The following is a 14,948-nucleotide window of genomic DNA, read 5'->3' as shown; positions in this document are numbered from 1 at the left end:
AAGTTATTTGTTCCTTTGCATGGGCTTGGCTAGGGACAGCCCATGGTGACCAGCTCTACATTCCTGGGCCCATGAGTTTTCCTCTGAACAGCTGCAGTCAGAGCCACCCTTGCTGGCCTTGCATACACATTCACACTCAGACACCTATGCGTGTGCGCACTCACACCCCTCAGCCCCTCTCCAGTCGGCCCCCTCCACCCTCCCGGGCTCTCGCAGCAGTCTGCTCCTGGGCCACCAAACTTCTTCCTCCTCCCTTTCCTGGGCCACCTGTGCCTCATGGAACACAGATGTGGCCTCGTCATTGTCCAGTTCACACCCTTCAAAACTCCATGTTCTTAGAAAGCAGCCTGACCATACAATTAATCCAAACCGGAGCCCTTAGGAGTATGAAGTTTAGAAAATTCATTATGAGTGTGAAATTAGTTAATTGTTAGGCCGGGACAGCAGGTGTCACATGGTGGGACTGGACTGGACATATGGGGGGCCCGATAGTCACCCCTGAGGGAGCCCCAAGCTGGTACGCCATGTCCCCTCATTTCTCCTGGGTAGGCTGTTCCCCAGCTGAGCCTTTGCCACAGGTGGTTCTTTTATACATGCCTGTCCCGGGAGTGTCCCCGTCTCCTTTGACCCCTGGGTACATTCATTCACCTTTATCCTCCAGGGTTTAGCCTCGTGGTCCCCAGGTGTCCTGAGCCTGTGCTTTTCGCTACCTGGCTGTGCCAATCACGAGCCCCCAGCCAGGATTTTGCCTGTGCCGTGTGTGTTTGTGCCACTCAGCATTTGCCTCTCACTTGCGTTGCACGTGTGTGCCTGCCTGTGTGTGCATTTGGGTCGCCCATCTTCCACCTGGATCAGCCCTTACCCCGCTTGAACTCCGTAATAGGTGAGGGTTCACTTCTCATGTTTACCCCTCCCTCCACCTCCACTCACCCGCAGGAGAGAAATACCTTCTAATGGGTGTGGACACGGGAGGAACTGTTGCATTAAAAGTGCATAAGAGGCCTGGCATGGTGGCTCATGCCTGTAATCCCAGCACTTTGGGAGGTCGAGGTGGGAGGATCGCTTGAGCCCAAGAGATCAAGACCAGCTTGGGCAAAAATCCAAAAAAAAAAAAAAAAAAGGTATGGTGGTGCCTGCCTGTAGTCCCAGCTATCTGGGAGGTTGCGGTGGGAGGATGACTTGAGGCCGGGAGTTCCAGACCAGCCTGGGCAATATAGTGAGACCCTCATCTCTTAAAAAAAAATAGTAGTAATAGTTAGCTGGGCATGGTGGCGCGTACCTGAGTTACCTGGGAAGCTGAGGCAAGAGGATCACTTGAGCCCAGGAGATCAAGGCTGCAGTCAACCGCAATCACGCGACCATACTCCAGCCTGGGTGATAGAGCGAGATCCTCTCTCTAAAAAATAAAATAAAAAAAAAAATGATACTGTGGAAATGAACAACTTACCCTATGTAGAGAGAAGAGGATGAATCTGTGCAGCCATCTAACAGCCTTATTTTATCAATCTTCCTACTTAAAATGACCACTTGAGAATTCCTTTCTCTATATATCAGATAAAAAATACTTAGGTTTTTTCCCAGAAGTGTCCTTATGGAATCATTTGGCATCTACGACCTAGTGCTTGCTTCTCATGGGTACCCCAAGTGTTAACCTGTCAGGAAGGAGGTAATTCAACAGATAAACCAGTGGCCAGGCTTTGGGTCCACATTTCATTTTGCTTTTCTCAACCTAGTTCTGCATTTACTCATCTAAAAAGGGAAATAATAACAGAACCTGTCCTACACGGTTACTATGAGGAAGACTCCAAAGTTCCTAGACCCCTATTAAAAATATATATTTTTTGAAATACAGACTCACAGGAGATTTCAAAAACAGTACCTGGAGTCTCATGGATCCTTCAGCCAGCTTCCCCATGGTGACGTCTTCATATCTGTGGGACAATATCAGAACCATGTCATCGATGTTGGTATATCCCTATTAAAGAGAACACATACCTCGTTCAGCTTTTTTTTTTTTTTTTTTGAGACAGGGTCTCACTCTGTTGCCCAGTCTGGAGTGCAGTGGTGCGATCTCGGCTCACTCCAGCCTTGAACTCCTGGGCTCAAGCGATCCTCCTGCCTTGGCCTCCCAAAGTGCTGGGACTGTATACAGGCATAACCCATCGTGCCCGGCTTGTTCAGCCTTCATTAGTTTTCAAAAGGTGCTCATTTGTGTTTGCGAGTGTGTGTGTAGAGTTCTGTGCAGTTTTGCCCAGTGTGTGGATTTAGCAGCTACCACCCTCCAAACCATGGTGCGGGATGAATTCCCTCACCACAGTCCCCTCGGTCTTGCTCGACACTTTTTTTTTTTTTTGAGACAGAGTTTCGCTTTTGTTGCCCAGGCTGGAGTGTATTGACCACAACCTCTGCTTCCCGGGTTCAAGCGATTCTCCTGCCTCAGCCTCCCAAGGAGCTGGGATTACAGGCATGTGCCACCATGCCCGGCTAATTTTGTATTTTTAGTAGAGACGAGGTTTCTCCATGTTGATTAGGCTGGTCTCAAACTCCTGACCTCAGGTGATCTGCCCGCCTTGGCCTCCCAAAGAGGTGGGATTACAGGCGTGAGCCACCGTGCCTGGCCAGACACTTTTTTTTTTTTTTAAACTTTCACACACTATACAATCTGAAAATATTTTATTTTCTTAAGAGCTAGGAGATCTTCATAATTAATGATATATGATTCTCCGATCTAAAGTGCTTATACTGGTAGGTTTTCTCTTGTCCTTGGTTCTCCTGAATTGGCGAGAATTTCCTTTCCTCTCCTTGTTGCTGGGTTCTTATTAATGCCTCAAGTTAGTCTATTCAGGCAGTTGTAGCAAAACACCACCGACTGGGTGGCTTATAAACCACAGACATTTATTCACAGTTCGGAGGCTGGAGGTCCAAGATCAAGGGATGGCAGATTTGGTGTCTGGTGGGGACCTGCTTCCTGGTTCATAGATGGCACCTTCTCGCTGTGTCCTCACTTGGTGGAAGGGGTGAGGGAGCTCTCTGGGGCCCCTTTATAAGGGCAGTGATCCCATTCATGAGGCTCCACCCTCACGACCTCATCACCTCCCTAGGGCCTCACCTCCTGACACCATTACCTTGCAGGTGAGGATTTAACACAGGAATTTTAGGGGGACACAGACATTGAGTCCACGGCATCCCCACCATTACCTTGCAGGTGAGGATTTAACACAGGAATTTTAGGGGGACACAGACACTGAGTCCACGGCATCCCCACCCTGTCTGTCACACAGCATGCTGCCGGGACAAATGGCATCTGAACTGGTGAGATCTTACTGTGTGCATAGATCAGCAGCCTTGTGGGCGGTGTTGACATAGCAATTAGGAGTGTTGTTTGTGGCCTGACAATACACAGAAAGTGCAGCTCAGCCCTTTGATCTTATTTATCTTGTGTGGGTGCTCCGTGTGAAGCCGGCTCATGCATGTGTGAATGACAGTTTCCATTTAAGTGCATCACTCAAATGCCAAGAGATGAGATCAAATATTACACATCAGAGAACATTTCCTAGGATAGAAGTCCTGCCGGTTTCTCCTCTTCATTGTTTATTTCATTTTATTTTTTTAGTTTAAGTTAAATTAAAATACATGTTAAATTTAAGTTCAGATACATGTGCAGGACTTATTTTAAATAAAAGAGACAGGGTCTCGCTGTGTTGCCAAGGCTAGTCTTGAACTCCTGGGCTCAAGCATTCCACCTGCCTCTGCTGCTGGCACATAAATGCCAAGAGTGCAGGGACCTCTGTGTGTTGGAGCCACTTTCATCTCCCACATCCAAAGAACAGACCCAGCACTTAGTGTGTGCCCAAGACCATCCACTGCATGAATAGAGAGATCAACCCTCCTCATGTGCCTGGGGTTTCCTGAGGTGGGAAACCTTCAGTGCTAGCTGGGAAAGTCACAGGCAGAGACAGGGACAAGCTGGTCACTCTACGTGTGAATAAATAAATGAATGGATGATGGCATTATCGGCAGTTGTTCTTTATGACACTCACTGATGCCAGGTACTGGACGGGTACAATATGTACATTAGTTTCTCTATGGGCAGAAGCTCCACCATGACAACATTAGGGTTATTTTCTTTTTGCTTTTTTTTTTAGAGACAGGGTCTTACTCTGTCGCCCAGGCTGGGGTGCCATGGTGCAATCAACAGCTCACTGCAGCCTGGACCTCCCAGGCTCAAGCAATCTTCCCACCTCAGTCTCCCAAGTAGCTGGGACTACAGATGTGCACCACCACACTCAGCTAATTTATTTATTTATTTTTGTAGAGATGGGCATTGCTATGTTGCCCAGGCTGGTCTCGAACTCCTGGGCTCAAGTGATCCTCCCACCTCAGCCTCCCACGTAGCTGGGACTACAGGTGCATCCACCATGCTTGTAGCCTTATTTTCTTAATGGGAAAGAGGGTCTGAGAGAAGGGATGCTGTGTGCCCAATGGGTTTCGCCTGCAGCACACTGCCTACTCCCTGGGAAAGCAGAGCGTGCACACTGGGATCGGACCAGAAAAGCAGAGTCATCTACAGTTCGTGGGCACGCTGCAAGGAAGGGAGACATTAAACTCTCGAAAGCAGCAGCCAGCCCCCACCAGGAAGAGACATACTTATGAAAATCAAAGGAGGGCGAAGGCATGAGAATCACTTGAGCCCAGGAGGTTGAGGTTGCAGTGGGCTGAGATTGTGCTACTGCACTCCAGCCTGAGTGACAGAGACCTTGTCTCAAAAAATAAAAATTCAAGGGAGGCCAGGTGTGGAGGCTCGTGCCTGTAATCCCAGCACTTTGGGACTCTGAGGTGGGAGGATCACTTGAGCCCAGGAGCTCAAGATCTGTCTGGACAATATAGCACGACCCCATCTCTACAAAAAAAATTTTTTTAAGTAGCTGGGTGTGATGGAATGCACCTGTAGTCCCAGCTACTAGGGAGGCTGAGGCAGGAGGATCGCTTGAGCCCAGGAGGTGGAGACTGCAGTGAGCCATGATGCTGCTACTGTGTTCCAGCCTGGGCAACAGAGCAAGACCCTATGTCAAAAATAAAGAAAAGAAAGAATCAAGGGAGATGATTACACAGTGCCTGGCACACTGTAGGGTCTCCAAAAAGTAAACCTTTTCTATCCATCAGTTTCCTCTTCTCTCCAGCATGAAATTGCATATGTAAAGTTGAAAAAAAGAGTGAGAGATATAGCTTAAAAAGGTAGTAATGTTGATGACATTGTGTTGTTTTTTTTTTTTTTAAAAGAAAAACGGCCGGGTGCAGTGGCTCGTGCCTGTAATCCCAGCACTTTGAGTGGCTGAGGCGGGCGGATCACGAGGTCAGGAGATCGAGACCATCCTGGCTAACACGGTGAAACCCTGTCTCTACTAAAAATACAAAAAAATTAGCCGGGTGTGGTGGCGGGCGCCTGTAGTCCCAGCTGCTGGGGAGGCTGAGGCAGCAGAATGGCGTGAACCCGGGAGGTGGAGCTTGCAGTGAGCCGAGATTGCACCACTGCACTCCAGTCTGGGTGACAGAGCAAGACTGTCTCAAAAAAAAAAAAAGAAAAAAGAAAAACCTTGGGGGAAATACAGAGGAAGCTCCAAGGCATCTCTTCCAAAAAGTTGAAAGTGCTTTACTTAGATTTGTGACCTCGTTTTCCCTGTTAGAAAAGTCTGTGGTTAGAAGCTTCCTGGGAAGCCCAGGGTGAGAAGGTGGAACCGATGTTTCTGTCTGTGTGACGGGTCCCCTCTGCCTGTTTCTCCAGGTGGCCTCCCCGTGGTCCTCTACTGTGGTGGGTCCAGTCCCAAAACCAGGTCTGGGGCCACCATCATTATATTTGTGTCCCCCACCCCAAGATTCTTATGTCAAAACCCTAATCCCCAAGGTGATGGTGTTAGGAGGCGGGGCTTTTAGGAGGTGATGGGGTCACTAGGGTGGGGTCTCATGAATGGGATCAGTGTCGTTATAAAAGGGACCCCAGAGAGCTCCCTCACCCCTTCCACTACATGAGGACACAGCGAGATGGCATCGTCTATTAATTAGAAAGCCGGTCCCCGCCAAACTCTGAATCTCCCATACCTTCATCTTGGACTTGTAGCCTCCAGGACCGACGGCAGTAAATGTCTGTTGTTTCTAAGCCCCAGTCTGCCGTGTTTTGTGATGGCAGCTGAAATGGTTTTAGATGGGGCTCTATTCACCCCACGCGGCAGGGTCCATGGAAAGGCAGCTGCGATGCACTGGTCTATCATTACCTCTTTTATGCTCTTTCACACTGTCTTAGTCTTGCGTGGCTGCTGGAATGAAGGACCGCAAATATAGTAGCTTAAAACCACGTACAGTGAAGAGATACCTGCACTCCCAGGTTCACTGCAGCACGAGTCACACAACAGCCAGGATAGGGCAACAACCCGCTTGCCCGTCAGCAGATGACTGGGTGAAGAAAATGTGGTCTCTACACAATGGAGTACTATTCAGCCTGTAAAAAGAATAAAGTCCTGTCATTTGCAACAATGTGGATGCAACTGGAGGTCATTATACTCTGAGAAATAAGCCAGGCACAGAGAGACACATACGGCATTATCTCACTCCTTTTTTTTTTGGACAGGATCTCACTCGGACACCCAGGCTGGAGTGCAGTGACGTGGTGTCACTGCAGCATCGACATCCCAGGCTCAAGGGATCCTCTCACCTCAGCCTCCTGAGGAGCTGGGACTACAGGTGTGCATCACCACGCCAGGCTATTGTTTTGATTTTTTTTTGTAGAGATAGAGTCTCGTCATGTTGCCCAGGCTGGTCTTGAACTCTTGGCCTCAAGTGATCCTCCCAGTTTAGCCTCCCAAAGTGCTGGGATTACAGGCGTGAGCCACCGCGCCCTGCCTGACCTATGTACTTTAGAATCCCAGAAGCAAATCTCGTATCCTACTGGAGGAGCAAGACAGAAACACAGGGGCTAGAGGGCAGATTGTTCGCACAGAAACCTGGGCATGTGGATGAATTTGGTAATACCCACGTGTGTGCGGGTAAACTTGGCAGGCCCCTTTTTTTCCAAGGTTCCCTTGTGCAAGAAGAATGAAACCAGTGCTACCAATACTTTCAAGAAGCTCCTCCTTTCTGGAGCGTTTTCACGCTGCATTTCTCGGGTGGGCGTGTTTTCCCGGCGTCTCCGATTCTGTGCTGTATTGGGTGAGGCAGGATGATGGACATTTTGCTTCCCCATTAGGATCTTAAGTGAAAGTCCAGTTGGCATTTGCATTTGATCTGAGTAGGAGAAAACATGATAAATAGCCATTAGAGGCCGAGTGTGGGGGCTCACACCTGTAATTCCAGCACTTTGGGAGGCTGAGGTGGGCAGATCACTTGAGATCAGGGGTTTGAAACCAGCCTGGCCAACATGACGAAACCCCGTTTGTACCCAAAATACAAAAATTAGCTGGGCATGGTAGTGGGTGCCTGTCATCCCAGCTACTCAGGAGGCTGAGGCAGGAGAATCACTTGAACCCAGGAGATGGAGGTTGCAGTGAGCCGAGTCTGTGCCACTGCACTCCAGCCTGGGTGACAGAGTGAGACTCCATCTCAAAAAAAAAAACCCCAGAAACACATTAGGTGCATTTGAAGCCGCACAGCAATTCTCCCAGGATGGCAGAATAGGCATCCAGGAGACTCACCCTACCCTGTCTGAACGCCTTTAGCGAAGATGTAAATGACTTGCAGAGGAGGCGCAGGTTCGAGGATGGAAATTCCTTCCCCCTTGCAGCGCTCATGGCTTCCACCTGTCTGTGGTGTAAGGAGACCACACAGAGGTTGTCAGTGTGGGAGGCTGTTGCCAGTATGGTGAGTCTCCTACGGAGGAATTTCCTGTGGGACGCCTCTGGGCAGTTCTTCCAGCCTTTCATGTCTTCTGTCAGATGATACAGTGGCCAGGTCAAGGGATTATCATGATTTTGTTTGTTTTTTGTTTTTTAGAGACAAAGCGTTGCTCTGTTGCCCAGGCTGGAGTGCAGTGGGGTGCAATCAATAGCTAAGCTGCAGCCTCAAACTACAGGGCTCAAGTGATCCTCCTGCCACAGTCTCCCAAGTAGTTGGGACTACAGGGACACACCACCATGCCCAGCTCATTCTCTCGTAAGATGGAGAGAAGACAGGAGGACATAAAACTGTCCATATGACTAGTTTGGGCTTTTCCATCCTGCTTAATCCAGAACTGTCAAGGTTAGACCCTGGTCATTCTTTAATATGTTTGAAAAATAGAGCTGGGCACGGTGGCTCACACTTGTAATCCCAGCACTTTGGAAGGCCAGGGTGAGAGGATCACTTGAGTCCAGACGTTTGAGACCAGCCTGGGCAACATAAGAAGACCCCACCGCTACAAAGGGGGAAAAAAAATCAGCCATGCATGGGGATGCATGCCTGTGGTCCCAGCTATTCGGGGGGCTGAGATGGGAGGATTGCTTGAGCTCGGAAGGTGGAGGCTTCAGTGAGCTGCGATTGTGCTACTGCACTCTAGCTTGTGTGACAGAGTGAGACCCTGCCTCAATTTAAAAAAAATAAAGAAAAATAGACCTTCCTTCCGTACAATGTCTTCCCTGCTGACCTTCATGCCCTCGTACCTGTTTAAAAATCCATTGGAATTTTTCACCAGGACATAGAAAAAGGAAGTTGTCTCACGCAGTTCCTGTTAAATTGCACAAGTCCACACAGATCCTTGGAACCCACGCTACCATTTACTTAGCGTGCGTTGTGTGTGGGCATTACATTATTCTCCGAGGTAGTGATTTGGGATGTTATACTGGGGAGGCACCCCATCAAAGAGATTTGGAGGGCAGCCTGTGGAGGGTTCTTTTAAAATCGTTGACAACTAATTTGGTGGATGTTTTCACCTTGGTGAATCATTCCCTTGGGAGTCATTTTGCAGAACAAAAGGGTTGCACACAGGTGTGGCCAGAGAAACCTTGGCACAGAAGAAAGAAGTGCTTTGTAATGCTTAGGGCACCTAGGATCTCTTTGGATGGGCAGGCAGAGGGGGACCCTGTGAAGCCTGCCTGCATTTATTTGGGTATGCATGCTTATGTTGGAGTCTTGGCAATGAGAGGACAAGAGTGGAGGGAACAGAGCTGTTAACAGAAAGGGGTCCATATCCAGACGCCAAGAGAGGGTTCTTGGATCTCGTGCAAGAAAAAAATTCAAGGCAAATCCATAGAGTAAAGTGAAAGCAAGTTTATTGAGAAAGTAGAGGAATAAAGAATGGTTCCTCCATAGACAGAGTGGCCTCGAGGGCTGCTGATTGCCCATTTTTATGGCTATTTCCTGATTATATGGTAAACGAAAGGTGGATTATTCATGCCTCCCCTTTTTAGACCATATAGGGTAACTTCCTGACGTTGCCATGGCATTTGTAAACTATCATGGCACTGATGGGAGTGTAGCAGTGAGGACAACCAGAGGTCACTCTTGTCACCATCTTGGTTTGGGTGGGATTTGGCCAGCTTCTTTACTGCAACCTGTTTTATCAGCAAGCTCTTTATGACCGGCATCTTGTGCTGACCTCCTATCTCATCCCGTGTCTTAGAATGTCTTCACCATCTGGGCACGCAGCCCAGCAGCCTTCAGCTTCATTTTACCCAGCTCCTCTTCAAGATGGAGTTGCTCTGGTTCAGATGCCGCTGACGGAGCTAGCTTATGGTTGGAGACAATGTCTTAGGGAATTATTCTTCAAAGATTGCAAAATCCAGCTTGGATGAGATTCCAAACATCAAAAGGTGTTGAGAAAGCAACTTGTCTAGAATTTCCTCTTCATGGGCTGTTGATTTTATTTACAATGACACCTTAAGAAAAAATCGGCGACACACAGTGGCTGACGCCTGTAATCCTAGTGCTTTGGGAGGTCAAGGAGGGGGAATCATTTGAGGCTAGCAGTTCTAGACTAGCCTGGACAACATAGTGAGACCTTGTCTTTACAAAACAAAAAAATTAGCCATGTGTGGTGGCGCATACCTATAATCCCAGCTGTTCAGGAGGCCGAGGCAGGAGGATCATTTGAGCCCAGGAATTGGAGGCTGCAGTGAGCTATGATGGCACCACTGCACTCCAGCCTTAGTGACAGAGCAACATTCTGAAAGCAAAGAAAAGAAAAAAAGAAAAGGAAATAAAAGATGAAGAAAGAAAACAGAAGAAAAAAGGAAAATAATTTATATAGAAAAAAAGTCCATAATGACTCAAAATATTCCCTGGACACTGGTATAGCATGATTTTGTTTATTAAAGCTTTTCTTCAGTTCGTCCTTAAACAGTTTAGTGTTTTCTTTTGAAAACAGATTCTGTCTTGTCAACTTCATTGATTTTCGGGCTGGGCGTGGTGGCTGACACCTGTAATTCCCCAGCACTTTGGGAGGTTGAGGTGGCGGAGCGCTTGAGGCCAGGGGTTCGAGACTAGCTTCTAGCCTCGGCAACATGGTGAAAACCTGTCTCTACAAAAACAAACAAACAAACAAACAAAAACCAATTAGCTGGGCGTGGTGGCATGTGCCTGTAGTCCCAGCAACTTGGGAGGCCGAGGTGGGAGGATCACTTGAGCCCAAGAGGTCGAGGTCGAAGTGAGCTATGATTGCACCATTGTACTCCAGCCTGGGTGACAGAGTGAGACCATGAAAGAAAAGAAACAAAAGAAAAAAGAGAAAGAAGAAGGAAAACAAAGAGAAGAAAAAAGTAAAAGAAAAAAATATAGAAAAAAATCAGTAACGACTCAAAATATTCCCTGGATAGTTGAATACAAATAGTTGTGGTTGGACGTGATTTTATGTATTAAGGCTTTTGTTTAGTTTATCCTTAAATAGGTTAGTATTTTGAGAATAGATTCTGGTTTATCAATTTCATCAGTCTTTGCAAAGAAACAGCTTAGGGTTTCCTTTATGTTTCTCTGTTAACTTCCTGTTTTCAGTTACATTGCGTTTTGCTCTGGTTTTTCTTTCGTTTTTTCCACTCGCTTTAGGTTTCTGGAATTTCCTGAAACATTGTATTTTGATACAGATTCTGAGCTGGTGCTTTGGCTGTCACAAGCCAGAGGGTCTAGAAGAAGTGGAATTGTAACCGAGGAAAACTGTTAGGAAACTCCATCCCTTTTGACCTTCAAAGGTCACCGCCTAATTTTGGTGTTTTGTAGTCTGATGTGTTCATAGCTTGTGACTATTAGGCTCTGATTGAGCTCTGCTTTTAAGTTTCTCTTACTCAGCTGGTGCTGTTTTAGCTCCAGCTTCCTCCTCTGTGTAATCAACACTCCCAGTCGCCTCTTCACCCAAAAAGCCACAGAAATAAGTGCAGAAAACAAGTCAGCCGCCACCTGCTACAGAGGCATGTCCTTAAATGCGATGCATTTCAGGACAGCTGTGTGAGTTCCGGGAGCTTGTCTTCCTTCAAAGGGAAAAGTAAAAATAAACAGGAAGGTTGCACTGAAAGCATTCTCAATTGAAATTGTGCCATTTGGCTGTAGTGTTTCTGATGCTCATTTAGAACTTTGGAAGTTGTGGGATGGTGGACAAGTGTGTGACCTGGGATGGAGATTCTCCACCTCTTTAAGAGTGAAAACCTGGCCGGGCGCGGTGGCTCACGCCTGTAATCCCAGCACTTTGGGAGGCCAAGGTGGGTGGATCACCTGAGGTCAGGAGTTTGAGACCCTCCTGGCCATCATGGTGAAACCCCGTCTCTACTAAAAATACAAAAAATTAGCTGGGCGTGGTGGCGGGCGCTTGTAATCCCAGCTACTTGGGAGGCTGACGTGAGAGAATCACTTGAACCTGGAAGGCGGTGGTTGCAGTGAGCTGAGATTGTGCCACTGCACTCCAGCCTGGGTGACAGAGTGAGACTCCACCTCAAAAAAAGAAAAGAAAAAAAAAAACTTTAAAAAATGCCGGGCACGGTGGCTCCAACCTGTAATCCCAGCACTTTGGGAGGCTGAGGTGGGTGGATTGCCTGAGCTTAGGAGTTTGAGACCAGCCTGGGCAACATGGTGAAACCCCGTCTCTCCTGAAATACAAAAAATTAGCCGGGCGTGGTGGTGCACGCCTGTAATCCCAGCTACTTGGGAAGCTGAGGCAGGAGAATTGCTGGAACCTGGGAGGCGGAGATTGCAGTGAACCGAGATGATGCCACTGTACTCCAGCCTGGGCGACAGAGTGACACTCTGTCTCAAAAAAATAAAGTAAAAATTAGCTGGGCGTGGTGGCGCACATCTGTGACAGAGCGGGACTCCATCTCAAAAAAAAAAAAAAGAATTTTGGAAGTTGTGGGATGGTGGGCGAGTGTGTGGTCTGGGAAAGATTCTCCACCTCTCTAAAAGTGAAAACCTGGTTGGGTGGGGTGGCTCACTTCTGTAATCCCAGCACTTTGGGAAGCCGAGGTAGGTGGATCACTTGAAGTCAGGAGTTTGAGACCAGCCTGGCCAACATGGTGAAGCTCTGTCTCTACCAAAACTACAAAAATTAGCCGGGTGTGTGGTGGTGGGCAGCTGTAATCCCAGCTACTCGGGAGGCTGAAACACGAAAATCACTTCAACCCGGGAGGCGGAGGTTGCAGTGAGCCGAGATCATACCACTCTGCATGAGCGGCAGTGAGACCCTGTCTCAAAAAATACACACACACAAAAACAAAAAACAAAACATACAGAAAAAACCACAAAGACAAAAACAAAACAAAACAACACCACAAAAAAAGTGAAAACCTACTTCTTTTTCTGGACATGGTGGTTCATGCCTGTAATTGCACCATTTTGGGAGGCTGAGGTGGGAGGATCACTCTCGCCTTTCAAGGCCCAGAAGTTCGAGACCAGCCTGGGCAACACAGCAAGACCCCATCTCTCTTAAAAAAAAAAAAAAAAAAAGAGAAAAAGAAAAATTGCCCCTTTTTGGCTGATTTCATGACAACGCTTAAGACTGCTGAAAACACTCTAATTCTTTGGATGTTGGCAAATGTTCAGATGAAACTAAGCGGCTGGCCCACCCACCTGCTCAGGAAAGAATGGCCGCATTGTGTGGGAAAGGAATCCTCTGTTCCCTAGCTGGCTGCCTGGTGTTCTTGTTGAGTGAGCAGAACAGACAGTGCCCCTGGGTAGACCTGTGTGTGCTCCAAAAGGCGATTTTGTCAATTGTTCCCTTGGGATGCCCTTGTTCCAGAAACGATGTTCTGTGTGACTCTCAGCTGGGGTTCCCAGACTGTGTAAAGAAAACATGGTGATTCATGGCTGTGTGCGGTTGCCCATGCCTGTCATCCCAGCATTTTGCGCAGCCGAGGCGGGAGGATTGCTTGAGCCTGGGAGGTCAACACCAGCCTGGGCAACACAGTAAGAACCTGTCTCTACAAAAAAAAAAAAAAAAAGTGTAGCCGGGCATGGTGATGAGCACCTGTGGTCCCAGCTACTCAGGAGGCTGACTCAGGACGATCGCCTGAGCCTGGAAGTTGGAACTGCAGTGAGCCATAATCACACCACTCTACTCCAGCCTGGGTGACAGAGACCGCATCTTAATAAAAAAAGAAAAAACAAGGACATTGTGATTAATGAAAACAAACGTTGCCTGGTGATAAGGAAAGTAAGAAGTAGGATTGTTCTCAGATTAGTGACCCAGCAGATAAAGGAGTAACAGAGTGTGCAGGAAGCAGGTCTCCAATTTAATAGCAGGATGGTGAAGATAGAGCAAGTGACTTCTTCCTATGTTTTTTAGAAACTGGGTGTTGCTTTGTCACCCAGGCTGGAGTGCAGTGGCGTAATCATAGCTGACTGCAGCCTTCACCTCCTGGGCTCAAGCAGTCCTCCTGCCATGCCTTCCCAAGTAGCTGAGACTACAGGCACATACCATCATAGTTGGTTAATTTTTTGTATTTTTAGTAGACACGGGGGTGTGGGGATGATTTGCCGTATTATCCAAGCTGGTCTCAGACTTCTGGCCTCAAATAATCCTCCTGCCTCGGCCTCCCAAAGTGTTGGGATTACAGGCATGAGCCACTGTGCCTGGTGAGTAGGTAGCTTTTTGTTTGTCTGTTTGTTTGTTCTGTTTGTTTGTTTTTGAGACAGTCTCGCTCTGTCGCCCAGGCTGGAGTGCAGTGATGCAATCTTGGCTCACCCCAACCTCCGCCTCCCGGGTTCAAGTGATTCTCGTGCCTCAGCCTCTCAAGTAGGTGGGATTACAGGCACATGCCACCATGCTTGGCTATTTTTTGTGTTTTTAGTAGGGACACAGTTTTGCCTTGTTGGCCAGGCTGGTCTCAAACTCCTGACCTCAAGTGATCCGCCTGCCTCGGCCTCCCAAAGAGCTGGGATTACAGTTGTGAGCCACCGCACCCAGCCAAACAAAAGAAAGTCTGTCTTATACAGAAGATCCCTAATTTATGATGATTCCATTTATGATGGTTTGAGTTATGATATTTTGAGTTAGGATAGTTCGATTGAAGGTATTTTGATTTTACGGTGGTGGGAAAGTCACAGTCAATGGAACCCGCACTTCGAATACCCATGCAACTGTTCTGTTTTTAACTTGCAGTGCAGTATTCAGTAAACTACATGAGGCATTCAATACTTGATTGTAAACTAGGCTTCACTGAAGTTAGATGATTTTGCCCAGTTGTAGGCTAATGTAAGTGTTGCGAGCATATTTAGGGCAGGCGGGGCTAAGCTGTGATGTTCGTAAGTTAGGTGTATTCGATGCAGTTTTGACTTACCATATTTTCAACTTACAATGGGTTTATGGTGGTGTAATGTCATTGTAAGTTGAGAAGTGTCTGTATCATAGACTGGGGGGCTTAAACAGACATTTATTGCTCCCAGTTCTGGAGGCTGGGAGTCACAGATCAAGGTGTGGCAGATTCGGTGTCTGGTGAGGGCTTCCTGGTTCATAGATGGCGCCTTCTCACTGTGTCCTCACATGGTGGAAAGGGTGAGGGAGCTCTCTA

The 14,948-nt window shown here is 47.7% G+C and overlaps 1 protein-coding gene across 4 annotated transcripts in view; it reads left to right on the top strand.

The window, feature by feature from the left end:
• LOC129025076 (cAMP-dependent protein kinase catalytic subunit PRKX-like) overlaps positions 1-14,948 on the top strand; it is a 263,528-nt gene that overhangs the window by 150,628 nt on the left and 97,952 nt on the right. The gene's annotated exons all lie outside the window — the stretch shown is intronic.

The sequence above is a fragment of the Pongo pygmaeus genome, chromosome X, assembly GCF_028885625.2.
Source record: "Pongo pygmaeus isolate AG05252 chromosome X, NHGRI_mPonPyg2-v2.0_pri, whole genome shotgun sequence".
Lineage (NCBI taxonomy): Eukaryota > Metazoa > Chordata > Mammalia > Primates > Hominidae > Pongo > Pongo pygmaeus.
The sequence above is the reverse complement of the archived record's forward strand: the minus strand, read 5'-3'. Positions and strand labels throughout refer to the sequence as shown.